Source organism: Pleurodeles waltl, chromosome 4_1 (genome assembly GCF_031143425.1).
Source record: "Pleurodeles waltl isolate 20211129_DDA chromosome 4_1, aPleWal1.hap1.20221129, whole genome shotgun sequence".
Classification (NCBI taxonomy): domain Eukaryota; kingdom Metazoa; phylum Chordata; class Amphibia; order Caudata; family Salamandridae; genus Pleurodeles; species Pleurodeles waltl.
In genome coordinates this window covers 54,136,348-54,153,683 of record NC_090442.1, presented here as the reverse complement: position 1 = coordinate 54,153,683, position 17,336 = coordinate 54,136,348, and the positions used below count along the sequence as shown (strand labels likewise).

The 17,336-nt window shown below is 52.6% G+C and overlaps 13 non-coding genes across 13 annotated transcripts; 3 read left to right on the top strand and 10 right to left on the bottom strand.

Moving 5' to 3' along the window:
- Positions 1-1,104: 1,104 nt before the first annotated feature.
- On the bottom strand, positions 1,105-1,176 carry TRNAW-CCA (transfer RNA tryptophan (anticodon CCA)). Its single transcript has one exon. It is a non-coding gene; the product is annotated as a tRNA-Trp (tRNA).
- Positions 1,177-3,348: 2,172 nt separating this feature from the next.
- Positions 3,349-3,420, bottom strand: TRNAW-CCA (transfer RNA tryptophan (anticodon CCA)). Its single transcript has one exon. It is a non-coding gene; the product is annotated as a tRNA-Trp (tRNA).
- A 253-nt stretch (positions 3,421-3,673) lies between these two features.
- TRNAN-GUU (transfer RNA asparagine (anticodon GUU)) lies at positions 3,674-3,747 on the bottom strand. The gene has a single exon. It is a non-coding gene; the product is annotated as a tRNA-Asn (tRNA).
- Positions 3,748-5,450: 1,703 nt separating this feature from the next.
- Positions 5,451-5,521, top strand: TRNAG-GCC (transfer RNA glycine (anticodon GCC)). Its single transcript has one exon. It is a non-coding gene; the product is annotated as a tRNA-Gly (tRNA).
- A 71-nt stretch (positions 5,522-5,592) lies between these two features.
- TRNAW-CCA (transfer RNA tryptophan (anticodon CCA)) lies at positions 5,593-5,664 on the bottom strand. Its single transcript has one exon. It is a non-coding gene; the product is annotated as a tRNA-Trp (tRNA).
- A 2,030-nt stretch (positions 5,665-7,694) lies between these two features.
- On the top strand, positions 7,695-7,765 carry TRNAG-GCC (transfer RNA glycine (anticodon GCC)). The gene has a single exon. It is a non-coding gene; the product is annotated as a tRNA-Gly (tRNA).
- Positions 7,766-7,836: 71 nt separating this feature from the next.
- TRNAW-CCA (transfer RNA tryptophan (anticodon CCA)) lies at positions 7,837-7,908 on the bottom strand. Its single transcript has one exon. It is a non-coding gene; the product is annotated as a tRNA-Trp (tRNA).
- Positions 7,909-10,405: 2,497 nt separating this feature from the next.
- TRNAN-GUU (transfer RNA asparagine (anticodon GUU)) lies at positions 10,406-10,479 on the bottom strand. Its single transcript has one exon. It is a non-coding gene; the product is annotated as a tRNA-Asn (tRNA).
- Positions 10,480-12,308: 1,829 nt separating this feature from the next.
- Positions 12,309-12,380, bottom strand: TRNAW-CCA (transfer RNA tryptophan (anticodon CCA)). Its single transcript has one exon. It is a non-coding gene; the product is annotated as a tRNA-Trp (tRNA).
- A 2,172-nt stretch (positions 12,381-14,552) lies between these two features.
- Positions 14,553-14,624, bottom strand: TRNAW-CCA (transfer RNA tryptophan (anticodon CCA)). Its single transcript has one exon. It is a non-coding gene; the product is annotated as a tRNA-Trp (tRNA).
- Positions 14,625-14,877: 253 nt separating this feature from the next.
- Positions 14,878-14,951, bottom strand: TRNAN-GUU (transfer RNA asparagine (anticodon GUU)). Its single transcript has one exon. It is a non-coding gene; the product is annotated as a tRNA-Asn (tRNA).
- A 1,703-nt stretch (positions 14,952-16,654) lies between these two features.
- On the top strand, positions 16,655-16,725 carry TRNAG-GCC (transfer RNA glycine (anticodon GCC)). The gene has a single exon. It is a non-coding gene; the product is annotated as a tRNA-Gly (tRNA).
- Positions 16,726-16,796: 71 nt separating this feature from the next.
- Positions 16,797-16,868, bottom strand: TRNAW-CCA (transfer RNA tryptophan (anticodon CCA)). Its single transcript has one exon. It is a non-coding gene; the product is annotated as a tRNA-Trp (tRNA).
- Positions 16,869-17,336: the final 468 nt, after the last annotated feature.

Sequence of the window (17,336 nt, the reverse complement as noted above, 5' to 3'; positions counted from 1 at the left end):
GACACGTGACTTTTCTCTTTCCTTGTTAGCATAGTTTCCTGCCACTGTCTTGGTGTGCTGCCAGCCTGTGAGACACGTGTTTTCCCATCTCAGCTCCACTGTGGCATGTTAGATATGTCTTTGAGCAGAGTCCCGGTCCCAGAGCTGCTGCCTTCTCTGCACTCTGGCTTGTAAGACTGCAGGCAAAGGCCCTCCCTGGCCCCTCAACCCAGATAGATACATTTACCTGCAGGGCTCAGCTTTGGTGAAAGATATTGGCGAGAGAGAGGAAAGGGGACGGCCCGTGGTGCACCCCCTATTTTGCATAGAACCACAGCCTCCTGGGAGGGGAGAGACATGAGGGTTCTCAGGGAAAGCCCTCCCAGGAGTGTTGAAGGGCAGGACGTGAAACACAGCAATCCCGGAATGGCCTGGTCTAAGATGCCTGTGCAATAGGCCTGGCCCTAGGCTTCCGGGGCTCTTCCTCGGCAGAGGCCCCAGTGGTATGAGCCCGACCAGGGCTGTAGGGCGCGTTGGGAGCGCGTTAGGGACGCGAAAGAGGGCGCAGGGCGCAGAACTCTGCCCGTTTCTCCCCAGGATTTTGTGGAGGACAGGGAATCTGGCCAGGTCAGTGACTAGGCTTTCCCAGAAGGAAAGTCCAGTGACAGTGGCATGTTGTGAAACACAAGATTGCTGGTGGTCTGGAGGGTGCTTTCTGTTAGCCACTTCTCCCAGGGGCAGCCAGAGAGCAGGCTGATGTCGTGCTCTGTCAAGCACAACACTGGCCCCAAACCACTGTCCTTAGCAAAAGCAGAAACATTCATAGTTTCAGTCTCCTGCATCTGATTCCTGCCATCAGCATGTGAACGTTTGGCAGTCCAAGGCTTGCCATGCAAACTTTGTTCATAGGTGTCCCATGCGAATGCATGGGCCTCATCACTACTGTCTACGGCAGGGCTCTCTGCTCAGTCTATGTAAGTGAAGCATTGGTGGTTCAGTGGTAGAATTCTCGCCTGCCATGCGGGAGGCCCGGGTTCGATTCCTGGCCAATGCAAAGCGCCCTTCTTTTGGCTTTGCTTTAGAAGTCAGAGATATAGACTTGGTGGGGAAAAAAATGTCAAAGAGTGACCCCGACGTGATTTGAACACGCAACCTTCTGATCTGGAGTCAGACGCGCTACCGTTGCGCCACGAGGTCCCTGTGCAGGCAGTTCTCAGCCCCGGATCAAGAAATGCTTCTGTGCCTTTTATTGGCCCTCAGTACGCCTGTGGTTAAAGTAGAAGGCTTGGTGGCCCGTTTCCAGTCCTATTGGTGGAAATGACTAGAGGTGAAGAGATGAGAGAAGATAGAAATGTTGAGATAGAGCATGTCACGCAGGCAAAGCGAGAGCTCTAAGAGCAAAGCCAGACAGCTGTGTTTTAATTCAGGACTTGATGTAGGCAAAAGCATACGTCCCTGGGTGGGCTTGAACCACCAACCTTTCGGTTAACAGCCGAACGCGCTAACCGATTGCGACACAGAGACCAACCACCACAGTGAGCGTGTTGGGACTCAATATATGTTTTTACCTTTGTGCTCCTGCCTGCAGCTCTAAGGTCCTGGCATAAGACAGGTAGGCTTAGACTCCATTGTGACATGTCTTACTTCTCTTAGAAGAAGGTTCTGAGTTGCCAGGCAGCTTATCTTCTGCCGGGCACACTTTCCTTTGCAGGCTTTCAGGTTGTGAATCCAGCACTGCTTAGGTGTCCATGTCAGACATGAGCAGCTCATTGAGCCCCACTGTGTGTTTTTTGTGGAGATACAACTCTCAGACTAGAGGGAGCAGGCGGGAAGTGGGTGAGACTCACACAGGGTGGGTGGGGCAGTTAAAGGATGTTATCTAATAGTGTAATCGAGGAGTTGGGTTTTTTGTGCACTACACTTTAACCAGCGATTCTTTCTAAAAGGAAATCCCAGGGCAGTACCCGCAATGAGTGGCATCCCCACACCCGAGGTTGCATTGTGGTAGCTGTTCCCTGAGCCCCTAGCCCCTGTCCCCATGTCGCCCTTTCTCCTCGTGTAACTCACCTCAGGTTCGGTGGCTCTGATACTTGCTGCTTCTGCGCGATCATCCCCATGATCTGGGCCTTTGTACGAAATGTCATGTAAGATGACTTTATTCAGCACAGCGTTTGTCATTTGCTTGGTTGTCCTGTCACTGTTGGATGTTTTCTTGCGCAGACTACTGTCTAATGGTGGGAAGGCCACGAGACACGTAACTTTTCTCTTTCCTTGTTAGCATAGTTTCCTGCCACTGTCTTGTTGTGCTGCCTGCCTGTGAGACACGTGTCTTGCCCATCTCAGCTCCACTGTGGCATGTTAGATATGTCTTTGAGCAGAGTCCCGGTCCCAGAGCTGCTGCCTTCTCTGCACTCTGGCTTGTAAGACTGCAGGCAAAGGCCCTCCCTGGCCCCTCAGCCAGATAGATACATTTACCTGCAGGGCTCAGCTTTGGTGAAAGATATTGGCGAGAGAGAGGAAAGGGGACGGCCCGTGATGCACCCCATATTTTGCATAGAACCACAGCCTCCTGGGAGGGCAGAGACATGAGGGTTCTCAGGGAAAGCCCTCCCAGGAGTGTTGAAGGGCAGGACGTGAAACACAGCAATCCCGGAATGGCCTGGTCTAAGATGCCTGTGCAATAGGCCTGGCCCTAGGCTTCCGGGGCTCTTCCTCGGCAGAGGCCCCAGTGGTATGAGCCCGACCAGGGCTGTGCCCGACCAGGGCTGTAGGGCGCGTTGGGAGCGCGTTAGGGACGCGAAAGAGGGCGCAGGGTGCAGAACTCTGCCCGTTTCTCCCCAGGATTTTGGGGAGGACAGGGAATCTGGCCAGGTCAGTGACTAGGCTTTCCCAGAAGGAAAGTCCAGTGACAGTGGCATGTTGTGAAACACAAGATTGCTGGTGGTCTGGAGGGTGCTTTCTGTCAGCCACTTCTCCCGGGAGCAGCCAGAGAGCAGGCTGATGTCGTGCTCTGTCAAGCACAACACTGGCTCCAAACCACTGTCCTTAGCAAAAGCAGAAACATTCATAGTTTCAGTCTCCTGCATCTGATTCCTGCCATCAGCATATGAACTTTTGGCAGTCCAAGGCTTGCCATGCAAACTTTGTTCATAGGTGTCCCATGCGAATGCATGGGCCTCATCACTACTGTCTACGGCAGGGCTCTCTGCTCAGCCTATGCAAGTGAAGCATTGGTGGTTCAGTGGTAGAATTCTCGCCTGCCACGCGGGAGGCCTGGGTTCGATTCCCGGCCAATGCAAAGCGCCCTTCTTTTGGCTTTGCTTTAGAAGTCAGAGATATAGACTTGGTGGGGAAAAAAATGTCAAAGAGTGACCCCGACGTGATTTGAACACGCAACCTTCTGATCTGGAGTCAGACGCGCTACCGTTGCGCCACGAGGTCCCTGTGCATGCAGTTCTCAGCCCCGGATCAAGAAATGCTTCTGTGCCTTTTATTGGCCCTCAGTACGCCTGTGGTTAAAGTAGAAGGCTTGGTGGCCCGTTTCCAGTCCTATTGGTGGAAATGACTAGAGGTGAAGAGATGAGAGAAGATAGAAATGTTGAGATAGAGCATGTCACGCAGGCAAAGCGAGAGCTCTAAGAGCAAAGCCAGACAGCTGTGTTTTAATTCAGGACTTGATGTAGGCAAAAGCATACGTCCCTGGGTGGGCTTGAACCACCAACCTTTCGGTTAACAGCCGAACGCGCTAACCGATTGCGCCACAGAGACCAACCACCGCTGTGAGCGTGTTGGGACTCAATATATGTTTTTACCTTTGTGCTCCTGCCTGCAGCTCTAAGGTCCTGGCATAAGACAGGTAGGCTTAGACTCCATTGTGACATGTCTTACTTCTCTTAGAAGAAGGTTCTGAGTTGCCAGGCAGCTTATCTTCTGCCGGGCACACTTTCCTTTGCAGTCTTTCAGGTTGTGAATCCAGCACTGCTTAGGTGTCCATGTCAGACATGAGCAGCTCATTGAGCCCCACTGTGTGTTTTTTGTGGAGATACAACTCTCAGACTAGAGGGAGCAGGCGGGAAGTGGGTGAGACTCACACAGGGTGGGTGGGGCAGTTAAAGGATGTTATCTAATAGTGTAATCGAGGAGTTGGGTTTTTTGTGCACTACACTTTAACCAGCGATTCTTTCTAAAAGGAAATCCCAGGGCAGTACCCGCAATGAGTGGCATCCCCACACCCGAGGTTGCATTGTGGTAGCTGTTCCCTGAGCCCCTAGCCCCTGTCCCCATGTCGCCCTTTCTCCTCGTGTAACTCACCTCAGGTTCGGTGGCTCTGATACTTGCTGCTTCTGCGCGATCATCCCCATGATCTGGGCCTTTGTACGAAATGTCATGTAAGATGACTTTATTCAGCACGGCGTTTGTCATTTGCTTGGTTGTCCTGTCACTGTTGGATGTTTTCTTGCGCAGACTACTGTCTAATGGTGGGAAGGCCACGAGACACGTGACTTTTCTCTTTCCTTGTTAGCATAGTTTCCTCCCACTGTCTTGGTGTGCTGCCAGCCTGTGAGACACGTGTCTTGCCCATCTCAGCTCCACTGTGGCATGTTAGATATGTCTTTGAGCAGAGTCCCGGTCCCAGAGCTGCTGCCTTCTCTGCACTCTGGCTTGTAAGACTGCAGGCAAAGGCCCTCCCTGGCCCCTCAGCCAGATAGATACATTTACCTGCAGGGCTCAGCTTTGGTGAAAGATATTGGCGAGAGAGAGGAAAGGGGACGGCCCGTGGTGCACCCCCTATTTTGCATAGAACCACAGCCTCCTGGGAGGGCAGAGACATGAGGGTTCTCAGGGAAAGCCCTCCCAGGAGTGTTGAAGGGCAGGACGTGAAACACAGCAATCCCGGAATGGCCTGGTCTAAGATGCCTGTGCAATAGGCCTGGCCCTAGGCTTCCGGGGCTCTTCCTCGGCAGAGGCCCCAGTGGTATGAGCCCGACCAGGGCTGTGCCCGACCAGGGCTGTAGGGCGCGTTGGGAGCGTGTTAGGGACGCGAAAGAGGGCGCAGGGCGCAGAACTCTGCCCGTTTCTCCCCAGGATTTTGGGGAGGACAGGGAATCTGGCCAGGTCAGTGACTAGGCTTTCCCAGAAGGAAAGTCCAGTGACAGTGGCATGTTGTGAAACACAAGATTGCTGGTGGTCTGGAGGGTGCTTTCTGTCAGCCACTTCTCCCGGGAGCAGCCAGAGAGCAGGCTGATGTCGTGCTCTGTCAAGCACAACACTGGCCCCAAACCACTGTCCTTAGCAAAAGGAGAAACATTCATAGTTTCAGTCTCCTGCATCTGATTCCTGCCATCAGCATGTGAACGTTTGGCAGTCCAAGGCTTGCCATGCAAACTTTGTTCATAGGTGTCCCATGCGAATGCATGGGCCTCATCACTACTGTCTACGGCAGGGCTCTCTGCTCAGCCTATGTAAGTGAAGCATTGGTGGTTCAGTGGTAGAATTCTCGCCTGCCACGCGGGAGGCCCGGGTTCGATTCCCGGCCAATGCAAAGCGCCCTTCTTTTGGCTTTGATTTAGAAGTCAGAGATATAGACTTGGTGGGGAAAAAAATGTCAAAGAGTGACCCCGACGTGATTTGAACACGCAACCTTCTGATCTGGAGTCAGACGCGCTACCGTTGCGCCACGAGGTCCCTGTGCATGCAGTTCTCAGCCCCGGATCAAGAAATGCTTCTGTGCCTTTTATTGGCCCTCAGTACGCCTGTGGTTAAAGTAGAAGGCTTGGTGGCCCGTTTCCAGTCCTATTGGTGGAAATTACTAGAGGTGAAGAGATGAGAGAAGATAGAAATGTTGAGATAGAGCATGTCACGCAGGCAAAGCGAGAGCTCTAAGAGCAAAGCCAGACAGCTGTGTTTTAATTCAGGACTTGATGTAGGCAAAAGCATACATCCGTGGGTGGGCTTGAACCACCAACCTTTCGGTTAACAGCCGAATGTGCTAACCGATTGCGCCACAGAGACCAACCACTGCAGTGAGCGTGTTGGGACTCAATATATGTTTATACCTTTGTGCTCCTGCCTGCAGCTCTAAGGTCCTGGCATAAGACAGGTAGGCTTAGACTCCATTGTGACATGTCTTACTTCTCTTAGAAGAAGGTTCTGAGTTGCCAGGCAGCTTATCTTCTGCCGGGCACACTTTCCTTTGCAGGCTTTCAGGTTGTGAATCCAGCACTGCTTAGGTGTCCATGTCAGACATGAGCAGCTCATTGAGCCCCACTGTGTGTTTTTTGTGGAGATACAACTCTCAGACTAGAGGGAGCAGGCGGGAAGTGGGTGAGACTCACACAGGGTGGGTGGGGCAGTTAAAGGATGTTATCTAATAGTGTAATCGAGGAGTTGGGTTTTTTGTGCACTACACTTTAACCAGCGATTCTTTCTAAAAGGAAATCCCAGGGCAGTACCCGCAATGAGTGGCATCCCCACACCCGAGGTTGCATTGTGGTAGCTGTTCCCTGAGCCCCTAGCCCCTGTCCCCATGTCGCCCTTTCTCCTCGTGTAACTCACCTCAGGTTCGGTGGCTCTGATACTTGCTGCTTCTGCGCGATCATCCCCATGATCTGGGCCTTTGTACGAAATGTCATGTAAGATGACTTTATTCAGCACGGCGTTTGTCATTTGCTTGGTTGTCCTGTCACTGTTGGATGTTTTCTTGCGCAGACTACTGTCTAATGGTGGGAAGGCCACGAGACACGTGACTTTTCTCTTTCCTTGTTAGCATAGTTTCCTGCCACTGTCTTGTTGTGCTGCCTGCCTGTGAGACACGTGTCTTGCCCATCTCAGCTCCACTGTGGCATGTTAGATATGTCTTTGAGCAGAGTCCCGGTCCCAGAGCTGCTGCCTTCTCTGCACTCTGGCTTGTAAGACTGCAGGCAAAGGCCCTCCCTGGCCCCTCAGCCAGATAGATACATTTACCTGCAGGGCTCAGCTTTGGTGAAAGATATTGGCGAGAGAGAGGAAAGGGGACGGCCCGTGGTGCACCCCCTATTTTGCATAGAACCACAGCCTCCTGGGAGGGGAGAGACATGAGGGTTCTCAGGGAAAGCCCTCCCAGGAGTGTTGAAGGGCAGGACGTGAAACACAGCAATCCCGGAATGGCCTGGTCTAAGATGCCTGTGCAATAGGCCTGGCCCTAGGCTTCCGGGGCTCTTCCTCGGCAGAGGCCCCAGTGGTATGAGCCCGAGCAGGGCTGTGCCCGACCAGGGCTGTAGGGCGCGTTGGGAGCGCGTTAGGGACACGAAAGAGGGCGCAGGGCGCAGAACTCTGCCCGTTTCTCCCCAGGATTTTGGGGAGGACAGGGAATCTGGCCAGGTCAGTGACTAGGCTTTCCCAGAAGGAAAGTCCAGTGACAGTGGCATGTTGTGAAACACAAGATTGCTGGTGGTCTGGAGGGTGCTTTCTGTCAGCCACTTCTCCCGGGAGCAGCCAGAGAGCAGGCTGATATCGTGCTCTGTCAAGCACAACACTGGCCCCAAACCACTGTCCTTAGCAAAAGCAGAAACATTCATAGTTTCAGTCTCCTGCATCTGATTCCTGCCATCAGCATGTGAACGTTTGGCAGTCCAAGGCTTGCCATGCAAACTTTGTTCATAGGTGTCCCATGCGAATGCATGGGCCTCATCACTACTGTCTACGGCAGGGCTCTCTGCTCAGCCTATGTAAGTGAAGCATTGGTGGTTCAGTGGTAGAATTCTCGCCTGCCACGCGGGAGGCCCGGGTTCGATTCCCGGCCAATGCAAAGCGCCCTTCTTTTGGCTTTGATTTAGAAGTCAGAGATATAGACTTGGTGGGGAAAAAAATGTCAAAGAGTGACCCCGACGTGATTTGAACACGCAACCTTCTGATCTGGAGTCAGACGCGCTACCGTTGCGCCACGAGGTCCCTGTGCATGCAGTTCTCAGCCCCGGATCAAGAAATGCTTCTGTGCCTTTTATTGGCCCTCAGTACGCCTGTGGTTAAAGTAGAAGGCTTGGTGACCCGTTTCCAGTCCTATTGGTGGAAATGACTAGAGGTGAAGAGATGAGAGAAGATAGAAATGTTGAGATAGAGCATGTCACGCAGGCAAAGCGAGAGCTCTAAGAGCAAAGCCAGACAGCTGTGTTTTAATTCAGGACTTGATGTAGGCAAAAGCATACATCCGTGGGTGGGCTTGAACCACCAACCTTTCGGTTAACAGCCGAATGTGCTAACCGATTGCGCCACAGAGACCAACCACTGCAGTGAGCGTGTTGGGACTCAATATATGTTTATACCTTTGTGCTCCTGCCTGCAGCTCTAAGGTCCTGGCATAAGACAGGTAGGCTTAGACTCCATTGTGACATGTCTTACTTCTCTTAGAAGAAGGTTCTGAGTTGCCAGGCAGCTTATCTTCTGCCGGGCACACTTTCCTTTGCAGGCTTTCAGGTTGTGAATCCAGCACTGCTTAGGTGTCCATGTCAGACATGAGCAGCTCATTGAGCCCCACTGTGTGTTTTTTGTGGAGATACAACTCTCAGACTAGAGGGAGCAGGCGGGAAGTGGGTGAGACTCACACAGGGTGGGTGGGGCAGTTAAAGGATGTTATCTAATAGTGTAATCGAGGAGTTGGGTTTTTTGTGCACTACACTTTAACCAGCGATTCTTTCTAAAAGGAAATCCCAGGGCAGTACCCGCAATGAGTGGCATCCCCACACCCGAGGTTGCATTGTGGTAGCTGTTCCCTGAGCCCCTTGCCCCTGTCCCCATGTCGCCCTTTCTCCTCGTGTAACTCACCTCAGGTTCGGTGGCTCTGATACTTGCTGCTTCTGCGCGATCATCCCCATGATCTGGGCCTTTGTACGAAATGTCATGTAAGATGACTTTATTCAGCACGGCGTTTGTCATTTGCTTGGTTGTCCTGTCACTGTTGGATGTTTTCTTGCGCAGACTACTGTCTAATGGTGGGAAGGCCACGAGACACGTGACTTTTCTCTTTCCTTGTTAGCATAGTTTCCTGCCACTGTCTTGTTGTGCTGCCTGCCTGTGAGACACGTGTCTTGCCCATCTCAGCTCCACTGTGGCATGTTAGATATGTCTTTGAGCAGAGTCCCGGTCCCAGAGTTGCTGCCTTCTCTGCACTCTGGCTTGTAAGACTGCAGGCAAAGGCCCTCCCTGGCCCCTCAGCCAGATAGATACATTTACCTGCAGGGCTCAGCTTTGGTGAAAGATTTTGGCGAGAGAGAGGAAAGGGGACGGCCCGTGGTGCACCCCCTATTTTGCATAGAACCACAGCCTCCTGGGAGGGGAGAGACATGAGGGTTCTCAGGGAAAGCCCTCCCAGGAGTGTTGAAGGGCAGGACGTGAAACACAGCAATCCCGGAATGGCCTGGTCTAAGATGCCTGTGCAATAGGCCTGGCCCTAGGCTTCCGGGGCTCTTCCTCGGCAGAGGCCCCAGTGGTATGAGCCCGACCAGGGCTGTGCCCGACCAGGGCTGTAGGGCGCGTTGGGAGCCCGTTAGGGACGCGAAAGAGGGCGCAGGGCGCAGAACTCTGCCCGTTTCTCCCCAGGATTTTGGGGAGGACAGGGAATCTGGCCAGGTCAGTGACTAGGCTTTCCCAGAAGGAAAGTCCAGTGACAGTGGCATGTTGTGAAACACAAGATTGCTGGTGGTCTGGAGGGTGGTTTCTGTCAGCCACTTCTCCCGGGAGCAGCCAGAGAGCAGGCTGATGTCGTGCTCTGTCAAGCACAACACTGGCCCCAAACCACTGTCCTTAGCAAAAGCAGAAACATTCATAGTTTCAGTCTCCTGCATCTGATTCCTGCCATCAGCATGTGAACGTTTGGCAGTCCAAGGCTTGCCATGCAAACTTTGTTCATAGGTGTCCCATGCGAATGCATGGGCCTCATCACTACTGTCTATGGCAAGGCTCTCTGCTCAGCCTATGTAAATGAAGCATTGGTGGTTCAGTGGTAGAATTCTCGCCTGCCACGCGGGAGGCCCGGGTTCTATTCCCGGCCAATGCAAAGCGCCCTTCTTTTGGCTTTGCTTTAGAAGTCCGAGATATAGACTTGGTGGGGAAAAAAATGTCAAAGAGTGACCCCGACATGATTTGAACACGCAACCTTCTGATCTGGAGTCAGACGCGCTACCGTTGCGCCACGAGGTCCCTGTGCATGCAGTTCTCAGCCCCGGATCAAGAAATGCTTCTGTGCCTTTTATTGGCCCTCAGTACGCCTGTGGTTAAAGTAGAAGGCTTGGTGGCCCGTTTCCAGTCCTATTGGTGGAAATGACTAGAGGTGAAGAGATGAGAGAAGATAGAAATGTTGAGATAGAGCATGTCACGCAGGCAAAGCGAGAGCTCTAAGAGCAAAGCCAGACAGCTGTGTTTTAATTCAGGACTTGATGTAGGCAAAAGCATACGTCCCTGGGTGGGCTTGAACCACCAACCTTTCGGTTAACAGCCGAACGCGCTAACCGATTGCGCCACAGAGACCAACGACCGCAGTGAGCGTGTTGGGACTCAATATATGTTTTTACCTTTGTGCTCCTGCCTGCAGCTCTAAGGTCCTGGCATAAGACAGGTAGGCTTAGACTCCATTGTGACATGTCTTACTTCTCTTAGAAGAAGGTTCTGAGTTGCCAGGCAGCTTATCTTCTGCCGGGCACACTTTCCTTTGCAGGCTTTCAGGTTGTGAATCCAGCACTGCTTAGGTGTCCATGTCAGACATGAGCAGCTCATTGAGCCCCACTGTGTGTTTTTTGTGGAGATACAACTCTCAGACTAGAGGGAGCAGGCGGGAAGTGGGTGAGACTCACACAGGGTGGGTGGGGCAGTTAAAGGATGTTATCTAATAGTGTAATCGAGGAGTTGGGTTTTTTGTGCACTACACTTTAACCAGCGATTCTTTCTAAAAGGAAATCCCAGGGCAGTACCCGCAATGAGTGGCATCCCCACACCCGAGGTTGCATTGTGGTAGCTGTTCCCTGAGCCCCTAGCCCCTGTCCCCATGTCGCCCTTTCTCCTCGTGTAACTCACCTCAGGTTCGGTGGCTCTGATACTTGCTGCTTCTGCGCGATCATCCCCATGATCTGGGCCTTTGTACGAAATGTCATGTAAGATGACTTTATTCAGCACGGCGTTTGTCATTTGCTTGGTTGTCCTGTCACTGTTTGATGTTTTCTTGCGCAGACTACTGTCTAATGGTGGGAAGGCCACGAGACACGTGACTTTTCTCTTTCCTTGTTAGCATAGTTTCCTGCCACTGTCTTGGTGTGCTGCCAGCCTGTGAGACACGTGTTTTCCCATCTCAGCTCCACTGTGGCATGTTAGATATGTCTTTGAGCAGAGTCCCGGTCCCAGAGCTGCTGCCTTCTCTGCACTCTGGCTTGTAAGACTGCAGGCAAAGGCCCTCCCTGGCCCCTCAACCCAGATAGATACATTTACCTGCAGGGCTCAGCTTTGGTGAAAGATATTGGCGAGAGAGAGGAAAGGGGACGGCCCGTGGTGCACCCCCTATTTTGCATAGAACCACAGCCTCCTGGGAGGGGAGAGACATGAGGGTTCTCAGGGAAAGCCCTCCCAGGAGTGTTGAAGGGCAGGACGTGAAACACAGCAATCCCGGAATGGCCTGGTCTAAGATGCCTGTGCAATAGGCCTGGCCCTAGGCTTCCGGGGCTCTTCCTCGGCAGAGGCCCCAGTGGTATGAGCCCGACCAGGGCTGTAGGGCGCGTTGGGAGCGCGTTAGGGACGCGAAAGAGGGCGCAGGGCGCAGAACTCTGCCCGTTTCTCCCCAGGATTTTGTGGAGGACAGGGAATCTGGCCAGGTCAGTGACTAGGCTTTCCCAGAAGGAAAGTCCAGTGACAGTGGCATGTTGTGAAACACAAGATTGCTGGTGGTCTGGAGGGTGCTTTCTGTTAGCCACTTCTCCCAGGGGCAGCCAGAGAGCAGGCTGATGTCGTGCTCTGTCAAGCACAACACTGGCCCCAAACCACTGTCCTTAGCAAAAGCAGAAACATTCATAGTTTCAGTCTCCTGCATCTGATTCCTGCCATCAGCATGTGAACGTTTGGCAGTCCAAGGCTTGCCATGCAAACTTTGTTCATAGGTGTCCCATGCGAATGCATGGGCCTCATCACTACTGTCTACGGCAGGGCTCTCTGCTCAGTCTATGTAAGTGAAGCATTGGTGGTTCAGTGGTAGAATTCTCGCCTGCCATGCGGGAGGCCCGGGTTCGATTCCTGGCCAATGCAAAGCGCCCTTCTTTTGGCTTTGCTTTAGAAGTCAGAGATATAGACTTGGTGGGGAAAAAAATGTCAAAGAGTGACCCCGACGTGATTTGAACACGCAACCTTCTGATCTGGAGTCAGACGCGCTACCGTTGCGCCACGAGGTCCCTGTGCAGGCAGTTCTCAGCCCCGGATCAAGAAATGCTTCTGTGCCTTTTATTGGCCCTCAGTACGCCTGTGGTTAAAGTAGAAGGCTTGGTGGCCCGTTTCCAGTCCTATTGGTGGAAATGACTAGAGGTGAAGAGATGAGAGAAGATAGAAATGTTGAGATAGAGCATGTCACGCAGGCAAAGCGAGAGCTCTAAGAGCAAAGCCAGACAGCTGTGTTTTAATTCAGGACTTGATGTAGGCAAAAGCATACGTCCCTGGGTGGGCTTGAACCACCAACCTTTCGGTTAACAGCCGAACGCGCTAACCGATTGCGACACAGAGACCAACCACCACAGTGAGCGTGTTGGGACTCAATATATGTTTTTACCTTTGTGCTCCTGCCTGCAGCTCTAAGGTCCTGGCATAAGACAGGTAGGCTTAGACTCCATTGTGACATGTCTTACTTCTCTTAGAAGAAGGTTCTGAGTTGCCAGGCAGCTTATCTTCTGCCGGGCACACTTTCCTTTGCAGGCTTTCAGGTTGTGAATCCAGCACTGCTTAGGTGTCCATGTCAGACATGAGCAGCTCATTGAGCCCCACTGTGTGTTTTTTGTGGAGATACAACTCTCAGACTAGAGGGAGCAGGCGGGAAGTGGGTGAGACTCACACAGGGTGGGTGGGGCAGTTAAAGGATGTTATCTAATAGTGTAATCGAGGAGTTGGGTTTTTTGTGCACTACACTTTAACCAGCGATTCTTTCTAAAAGGAAATCCCAGGGCAGTACCCGCAATGAGTGGCATCCCCACACCCGAGGTTGCATTGTGGTAGCTGTTCCCTGAGCCCCTAGCCCCTGTCCCCATGTCGCCCTTTCTCCTCGTGTAACTCACCTCAGGTTCGGTGGCTCTGATACTTGCTGCTTCTGCGCGATCATCCCCATGATCTGGGCCTTTGTACGAAATGTCATGTAAGATGACTTTATTCAGCACAGCGTTTGTCATTTGCTTGGTTGTCCTGTCACTGTTGGATGTTTTCTTGCGCAGACTACTGTCTAATGGTGGGAAGGCCACGAGACACGTAACTTTTCTCTTTCCTTGTTAGCATAGTTTCCTGCCACTGTCTTGTTGTGCTGCCTGCCTGTGAGACACGTGTCTTGCCCATCTCAGCTCCACTGTGGCATGTTAGATATGTCTTTGAGCAGAGTCCCGGTCCCAGAGCTGCTGCCTTCTCTGCACTCTGGCTTGTAAGACTGCAGGCAAAGGCCCTCCCTGGCCCCTCAGCCAGATAGATACATTTACCTGCAGGGCTCAGCTTTGGTGAAAGATATTGGCGAGAGAGAGGAAAGGGGACGGCCCGTGGTGCACCCCATATTTTGCATAGAACCACAGCCTCCTGGGAGGGCAGAGACATGAGGGTTCTCAGGGAAAGCCCTCCCAGGAGTGTTGAAGGGCAGGACGTGAAACACAGCAATCCCGGAATGGCCTGGTCTAAGATGCCTGTGCAATAGGCCTGGCCCTAGGCTTCCGGGGCTCTTCCTCGGCAGAGGCCCCAGTGGTATGAGCCCGACCAGGGCTGTGCCCGACCAGGGCTGTAGGGCGCGTTGGGAGCGCGTTAGGGACGCGAAAGAGGGCGCAGGGTGCAGAACTCTGCCCGTTTCTCCCCAGGATTTTGGGGAGGACAGGGAATCTGGCCAGGTCAGTGACTAGGCTTTCCCAGAAGGAAAGTCCAGTGACAGTGGCATGTTGTGAAACACAAGATTGCTGGTGGTCTGGAGGGTGCTTTCTGTCAGCCACTTCTCCCGGGAGCAGCCAGAGAGCAGGCTGATGTCGTGCTCTGTCAAGCACAACACTGGCTCCAAACCACTGTCCTTAGCAAAAGCAGAAACATTCATAGTTTCAGTCTCCTGCATCTGATTCCTGCCATCAGCATATGAACTTTTGGCAGTCCAAGGCTTGCCATGCAAACTTTGTTCATAGGTGTCCCATGCGAATGCATGGGCCTCATCACTACTGTCTACGGCAGGGCTCTCTGCTCAGCCTATGCAAGTGAAGCATTGGTGGTTCAGTGGTAGAATTCTCGCCTGCCACGCGGGAGGCCTGGGTTCGATTCCCGGCCAATGCAAAGCGCCCTTCTTTTGGCTTTGCTTTAGAAGTCAGAGATATAGACTTGGTGGGGAAAAAAATGTCAAAGAGTGACCCCGACGTGATTTGAACACGCAACCTTCTGATCTGGAGTCAGACGCGCTACCGTTGCGCCACGAGGTCCCTGTGCATGCAGTTCTCAGCCCCGGATCAAGAAATGCTTCTGTGCCTTTTATTGGCCCTCAGTACGCCTGTGGTTAAAGTAGAAGGCTTGGTGGCCCGTTTCCAGTCCTATTGGTGGAAATGACTAGAGGTGAAGAGATGAGAGAAGATAGAAATGTTGAGATAGAGCATGTCACGCAGGCAAAGCGAGAGCTCTAAGAGCAAAGCCAGACAGCTGTGTTTTAATTCAGGACTTGATGTAGGCAAAAGCATACGTCCCTGGGTGGGCTTGAACCACCAACCTTTCGGTTAACAGCCGAACGCGCTAACCGATTGCGCCACAGAGACCAACCACCGCTGTGAGCGTGTTGGGACTCAATATATGTTTTTACCTTTGTGCTCCTGCCTGCAGCTCTAAGGTCCTGGCATAAGACAGGTAGGCTTAGACTCCATTGTGACATGTCTTACTTCTCTTAGAAGAAGGTTCTGAGTTGCCAGGCAGCTTATCTTCTGCCGGGCACACTTTCCTTTGCAGGCTTTCAGGTTGTGAATCCAGCACTGCTTAGGTGTCCATGTCAGACATGAGCAGCTCATTGAGCCCCACTGTGTGTTTTTTGTGGAGATACAACTCTCAGACTAGAGGGAGCAGGCGGGAAGTGGGTGAGACTCACACAGGGTGGGTGGGGCAGTTAAAGGATGTTATCTAATAGTGTAATCGAGGAGTTGGGTTTTTTGTGCACTACACTTTAACCAGCGATTCTTTCTAAAAGGAAATCCCAGGGCAGTACCCGCAATGAGTGGCATCCCCACACCCGAGGTTGCATTGTGGTAGCTGTTCCCTGAGCCCCTAGCCCCTGTCCCCATGTCGCCCTTTCTCCTCGTGTAACTCACCTCAGGTTCGGTGGCTCTGATACTTGCTTCTTCTGCGCGATCATCCCCATGATCTGGGCCTTTGTACGAAATGTCATGTAAGATGACTTTATTCAGCACGGCGTTTGTCATTTGCTTGGTTGTCCTGTCACTGTTGGATGTTTTCTTGCGCAGACTACTGTCTAATGGTGGGAAGGCCACGAGACACGTGACTTTTCTCTTTCCTTGTTAGCATAGTTTCCTCCCACTGTCTTGGTGTGCTGCCAGCCTGTGAGACACGTGTCTTGCCCATCTCAGCTCCACTGTGGCATGTTAGATATGTCTTTGAGCAGAGTCCCGGTCCCAGAGCTGCTGCCTTCTCTGCACTCTGGCTTGTAAGACTGCAGGCAAAGGCCCTCCCTGGCCCCTCAGCCAGATAGATACATTTACCTGCAGGGCTCAGCTTTGGTGAAAGATATTGGCGAGAGAGAGGAAAGGGGACGGCCCGTGGTGCACCCCCTATTTTGCATAGAACCACAGCCTCCTGGGAGGGCAGAGACATGAGGGTTCTCAGGGAAAGCCCTCCCAGGAGTGTTGAAGGGCAGGACGTGAAACACAGCAATCCCGGAATGGCCTGGTCTAAGATGCCTGTGCAATAGGCCTGGCCCTAGGCTTCCGGGGCTCTTCCTCGGCAGAGGCCCCAGTGGTATGAGCCCGACCAGGGCTGTGCCCGACCAGGGCTGTAGGGCGCGTTGGGAGCGTGTTAGGGACGCGAAAGAGGGCGCAGGGCGCAGAACTCTGCCCGTTTCTCCCCAGGATTTTGGGGAGGACAGGGAATCTGGCCAGGTCAGTGACTAGGCTTTCCCAGAAGGAAAGTCCAGTGACAGTGGCATGTTGTGAAACACAAGATTGCTGGTGGTCTGGAGGGTGCTTTCTGTCAGCCACTTCTCCCGGGAGCAGCCAGAGAGCAGGCTGATGTCGTGCTCTGTCAAGCACAACACTGGCCCCAAACCACTGTCCTTAGCAAAAGGAGAAACATTCATAGTTTCAGTCTCCTGCATCTGATTCCTGCCATCAGCATGTGAACGTTTGGCAGTCCAAGGCTTGCCATGCAAACTTTGTTCATAGGTGTCCCATGCGAATGCATGGGCCTCATCACTACTGTCTACGGCAGGGCTCTCTGCTCAGCCTATGTAAGTGAAGCATTGGTGGTTCAGTGGTAGAATTCTCGCCTGCCACGCGGGAGGCCCGGGTTCGATTCCCGGCCAATGCAAAGCGCCCTTCTTTTGGCTTTGATTTAGAAGTCAGAGATATAGACTTGGTGGGGAAAAAAATGTCAAAGAGTGACCCCGACGTGATTTGAACACGCAACCTTCTGATCTGGAGTCAGACGCGCTACCGTTGCGCCACGAGGTCCCTGTGCATGCAGTTCTCAGCCCCGGATCAAGAAATGCTTCTGTGCCTTTTATTGGCCCTCAGTACGCCTGTGGTTAAAGTAGAAGGCTTGGTGGCCCGTTTCCAGTCCTATTGGTGGAAATTACTAGAGGTGAAGAGATGAGAGAAGATAGAAATGTTGAGATAGAGCATGTCACGCAGGCAAAGCGAGAGCTCTAAGAGCAAAGCCAGACAGCTGTGTTTTAATTCAGGACTTGATGTAGGCAAAAGCATACATCCGTGGGTGGGCTTGAACCACCAACCTTTCGGTTAACAGCCGAATGTGCTAACCGATTGCGCCACAGAGACCAACCACTGCAGTGAGCGTGTTGGGACTCAATATATGTTTATACCTTTGTGCTCCTGCCTGCAGCTCTAAGGTCCTGGCATAAGACAGGTAGGCTTAGACTCCATTGTGACATGTCTTACTTCTCTTAGAAGAAGGTTCTG